At 41.0% G+C, this 5,763-nt stretch overlaps 1 long non-coding RNA gene across 1 annotated transcript in view; it reads left to right on the forward strand.

Annotated features, from left to right (window-relative positions):
• Positions 1 to 3,651, forward strand: part of LOC122563977 — a 13,745-nt gene extending 10,094 nt beyond the window's left edge. The window contains exons 2-3 of the long non-coding RNA XR_006315784.1: positions 2,876 to 3,280; positions 3,553 to 3,651. This is a non-coding gene — a long non-coding RNA (uncharacterized LOC122563977). The remainder of the gene's footprint in view (positions 1 to 2,875; positions 3,281 to 3,552) is intronic.
• The last annotated feature ends 2,112 nt before the right edge of the window (positions 3,652 to 5,763 follow it).

Genomic DNA, 5,763 nt, shown 5'->3' on the forward strand with positions numbered 1-5,763 from the left:
GATGACACCAAAATTGGAGGTGTAGTGGACAGCGAAGAGGGTTACCTCAGATTACAACAGGATCTTGACCAGATGGGCCAATGGGCTGAGAAGTGGCAGATGGAGTTTAATTCAGATAAATGTGAGGTGCAGCATTTTGGGAAACCAAATCTTAGCAGGACTTATATACTTAATGGTAAGGTCCTAGGGAGTGTTGCTGAACAAAGAGAACTTGGAGTGCAGGTTCATAGCTCCTTGAAAGTGGAGTCGCAGGAAGATAGGATAGTGAGGAAGGCATTTGGTATGCTTTCCTTTATTGGTCAGAGTATTGAGTACAGGAGTTGGGAGGTCATGTTGCGGCTGTACAGGACATTGGTTAGGCCACTGTTGGAATATTGCGTGCTGTTCTGGTCTCCTTCCTATCGGAAAGAAGTTGTGAAACTTGATAGGGTTCATAAAAGATTTACAAGGATGTTGCCAGGGTTGGAGGATTTGAGCTACAGGGAGAGGCTGAACGGGCTGGGGCTGTTTTCCCTACAGCGTCGGAGGCTGAGGGGTAACCTTATAGAGGTTTACAAAATTATGAAGGGCATGGATGGATAAATAGACAAAGTCTTTTCCCTGGGGTCGGGGAGTCCAGAACTGGAGGGCATTGTTTTTGGGTGAGAGGGGAAAGATATAAAAGAGACCTACGGGGCAATCTTTTCACGCAGAGGGTGGTACATATATGGAATGAGCTGCCAGAGGAAGTGGTGGAGGCTGGTACAATTGCAACATTTAAGAGGCATTTGGATGGGTATATGAATAGGAAGGGTTTGAAGGGATATGGGCCGGGTGCTGGCAGGTGGGACTAGATTGGGTTGGGATATCTTGTCGGCATGGACGGGTTGGACCGAAGGGTCTGTTTCCATGCTGTACATCTCTATGACTCTATGACCCTATCCAATCAATGAAGAAGCCAGTAGAACCTTCAACTATATAGGCAGAAAACAAGAGTACAATTCACAGGGTGGGATCTTCAAACTGTCTCATTCTAGTATCTTGAGACAATCAAGTGTCAAAGAGAGGTGAGACAAGGCTGATTTCCAGCAACAAAGGTCTGACTCATGATGAAAAGTTGGAGACTATATGGGATTTCACACACAAGAAGGAATATCAGAGGTGATTTTACTGTTAAACACAATTGTCATGGAATGGAAAAGTTACAAAGCCAACACATTGCATTCAAGTAGTTCAAGAGGACACACGTTCAAATGCATAAAAGAAAGTGCATTTGGACTGTTTGGTAAATTATGCTTTGCACTGAGAGTTAGGATAGACCAGCAGTTTCGATGAAAAAACATGATTATACTCAAGAGGAGAGTTAAAGATGTGCTGAATTGCCTTATTTATCCATAATTATTTTGTGTTTTGTGTCAATTGTGGCAGCTCTGTATCCTTTACATACACCAAATGACTAATAGCATTGCCATGTATTTGCCCTCAGCAAAATGCTGTTTGCCATGATGGTATGTTCAAAATTGACCTCAACTTCCTTAGTTTTCAGGGATGTGGGTGTCACTGGCAAGACCAGCATTTGTTTCCTACTTTGAAGCGCCCTTAACTGTTTGACTTAAAGGCCATTACAGAGGGTATTTAAGAGACAACAACATTGCTGCAGGCCAGGAGTTACATACTAGGCCAGACTGGGCAAAGGGGACAGATTTCCTTCCTTGAAAGACATTAGATAACCAGATGAGTTTTTATAACAATTGTTAATTGTTCTCCCGTTCACCATGACTGAGACAAACTTAAAATTCCAGATTTATTAACTGAATTTAAATTCCATCAGTTGCTGTGATTTGAACCAATGCCTCGCAACCATTACCCCAGACCTCTGGATTACTAGTCCAATGACTTTACTTCAAGGTCACTATGTCCGAAAGAATATTCCCTGGTTTTAAACAATCGCAGAAAGTATGATTCTCACCCCACTTTGAAAGAGAAGGTTAACTGCTGATGGAGATAAATTATCATTGCATTGGTTGATTATTGAGAATTGAATACTGAGAGATGGATTTTTTGTAAAGGCGGTTACAGAATTGGTTTGGCTGTTTCTGCAGCTTACAAATGGAAATTAGTAACCAATGAGTGTCACAACAGAGCAGGATCGAGGGGATGAATTGCCTACTCCTGCTCCTAGTTCTAATGTTCTAATGTCATTAAACAATCTTAAGAAAATAAAAGATTACTTATACACAAAAAACCCAGAATCTTATATTCATACAGTACCTTTCATAACCTCAGAATATTGTAATGAGATTTACAACTTAATGTTAATATCTAGTGACTGCTGTAATATAGAACATTGAGCCAATTTACACAGAAAAGGTCCCAGAAAAGGCACTGATGTCATTATGTGTTAGTTAAGAGATAAATATTCACCTGGAGAACTCCTTGGCTTTTTTTTGAACTGGTGGCATGGTATTTCTTACAGCTACCGAAAGTCAGATAAAACCTCTATTTAATATTTAATCTAAAGGACTACACCTCCAACAGTGCAGCACTCACTCAGCACAATGGCAAAGGTACCCCCTGGAATCATACTTGAACCCACAACCTTCACATTAAGAGGTAAAGGTGACAGGATGATGTTGGCCCTTTAATACTGATAATGGGTTTAAAAAGAAAACTCTGAACTCATGCACTGGCCATAGTTTGTGCTGTGACAAAATATAAATGCGGCAGGTTAGGATGTTCACACACAATTCTCCATGCTTGATGGACCACCCTATCAAAACAGGGTGGCCAGCTCACCAAAAGCCTGTGCTCTTTGTTTTTCTTTGTGTTAATCTTTAACTGGCATACTTTCTACATGCTTCAAGATGCACCTTTAATATTGGGAAATCTTTTCCAGGATGACGTGGCTACTTTAGATGCAAAACATTCGGAGGTGGTGGAAAACTGGCCCACAAAACCATGCGGAACATTGTTTTGCCACACGATCCTGGTGCTCAGCAAAATGAATAATGGGAATATGAATTTCACAGCGTTTAATCCATGAATACAAGAAATAAGATCACACATAAATACCCTTTCATGAGCCATACAGAAACATCTTCAATTTGCGTTGAGCCGTTTAGCAGATTTTGATCAAGGTCAACAATAGCTTTTGCCGTTGTGTCTGCACATCCATTGCCCAGCAGATCATCGTCTACAGCTTCCACTCGGGAAAGATCACCAACATGTTGTCTGAGTTCATACCCCTTTGGAGCAGTGGAAATGCCAAACAGCATGTGGAGCCACCTGTATCTCCCGAAAGGTAACCAGCATGCAGTTCGAAAGCTGCTGCTTTTACTCAACTTCACTCGCCACCATCATATTCCTAATCTAGGATAGTGATGATTTTTGCCTTCTCAAGTTATGGCAGAACTCCTTCAATGGTTAGCATGGATAGTGAGATCCTTTTGGAGCTCTATGTAGGTTCTTTGCTTCAATACATTCTCCCAGCTCTCCAGGTTGTTTCACCGATGTCATACTGCTAATCTATTCAGTAGGAGTTGTCACTTCTGTAATTACCCACATCTTTCCCAGCTCTTCTGTTTCAGGCTCAACTTGAATTTCCCTCAGCAGATTCTGAATTGGTCTTGCATTCTCACCAACTTTGAGATGATATTCTCCCAGAAGACACCCTAATGCTGTAAGTGCACTGTTTATACCTCCAGCATCTGCACTGTGATCAATTGTTTAGTATGTGGTGACATGTTGCACATCTCTTTTGACACATTGAAGGTTACCAGTCCAAGCTTTAGTCTTGCCCTGGTTGAGATGACTGGCTTTTGCTTGTCCATGATCTGGAACTCTAGATCCTCATTCCTGTCACTGCATTGGTTCATGGAGTAACCTGATCTCTTGGCATGTGTATGGTGCCAATACATAGTCTCAGTCTCATTTTCGAGAGCTGTACGTTTAGATTGCCATGTTCAGCTACATTGTACAGGTCTGTAAAGGTCATCATGTTGCAATGACACTGGTAATTAATGTTGATATGATGTACTCCCTGTAATCTAATTTCAGCACACACAATGCATGTATCATAGAGCCATACGACACTGAAATAGACTCTTCAGTCTAACTTGTCCACTCTGACTAGATATCCTAAACTGATTTGGCACATATCCCTCTTAAACGTTGTTATTGTATCTGTCTCCACCATGTCTTCTGGCAGATCGTACCATACACGCACCACCCTCTTCATGAAAAAATTGCCCCTTAGGCCCCTGTTAAATCCTTTTCCTCTCATATTAAACCTATGCTTTGGACACCCCTACCCTAGGAAAAAAGACCTTGCCTATTCACCCTATACAAGCCCTCTCGTAATTTTGTAAATTTCTGTAAGGTCACCCCTTAGTCGCCAATGTTCCAGGGAGAATAGCCTATTCATCCTCACTCTACAATTCAAACCCTCCAAACCTGGCAACATCCTTGTAAATCTTTTCCGAACCCTTTCAAGTTTAACACAACATCTGTCACTCCTCAGCCCATTGGTCCAACTGATCAAGGTCCTGTTGTACTCTGAGGTAACCTTCTTTGTTGTCCACTACACCTCCAATTTTGGTGTCATCTACAAACTTACTAACCCATACCTCCTATATTCACATCCAAATAACATAAAGCAATGGACCCAGCAGTGATCCTTGCTGGTCACAGGCCTCCAGTCTGAAAAATAACCCTGTACTCCCACCTTCTGTTTTCTACCTTCAAGCCAATTTTGTATCCAGTTGGCTAGCTCCCCCTGGATTCCATATGATCTAATCTTGCTAACAAGTCTACCATGCAGAACCTTTTGAACGCTTTGCAGAAGTCCACTTAGACAATGTCTATGGCTCTGCTTTAATCAATCTTCATTGTCAGCTCTTCAAAAAACTCAATCAAGTTAGTGAGACACTATTTCTCAAGCACAAAGCCAGGCTGACTATCCCAAATCAGTCCTTGCCTTTCCAAGTGCCCTGTTAACCTACATGAACTGACCTGTTGTATGGTAGCTTTATTAGATTCTTCAGCTGATATTTTCCTGAGGCTATCTGTACTTAATTGTTACACTTCCTTGTCGTCATGCATTTGTTGCAAACTGATTCAGCTTCTTACAGTGAGAACACTACTTTCCTCACACTTGACGAGTCTTCTCGTGTATATGAGGTCCTTGTATCCTGCCCTTTTCCTGTGATTGTTCTTCTGTTTGCATCTGGAGTATCTATCAGATCATTTTTTTCTGCCATGAATATAGTTAATGTTCAACCTCAGCACCTCTCCTCATGTCAACTTTTTTCCCGGAGATTTTGTTTCTTCACTCTCAGTTGACGTGCACTCACTGCATGATCCTTTATATCTAATACAGTCCTGTCTTTAATTAAACTGTCTTTTAGTTGTGTAAATTCACAGGATTCTTCAAGCTGAATTAATGAAATAACTCTGATCTATGGGTTCTTTCACCTTGGGCCATAATAGTGGACCTATACTATTCATAAGTTACATTAATTTGGGATTTAAAGAGTGCCATTAAGGTTTTAAAACTTTCTTCTGTTTGTTTCTTCTTTCTTCAGAGATCTTTAGGGTGAAATACACTTTGAAACAGTCTCTTCCCAACAATGCTAGGAGTGTAGTTACTTTTCATTGCACTGGCTTGCTAAACAATCTGCCACTATTCAGAAATGTTACAGCACATATGATAAAAACAGGTAGTACTTAAATAATTACCTTTCATTTTGATTGAAGCTGGGAAGGGAAATGGTGCAACCATTGTGT

The sequence above is a fragment of the Chiloscyllium plagiosum genome, chromosome 28, assembly GCF_004010195.1.
Source record: "Chiloscyllium plagiosum isolate BGI_BamShark_2017 chromosome 28, ASM401019v2, whole genome shotgun sequence".
Taxonomy (NCBI): Eukaryota; Metazoa; Chordata; class Chondrichthyes; order Orectolobiformes; family Hemiscylliidae; genus Chiloscyllium; species Chiloscyllium plagiosum.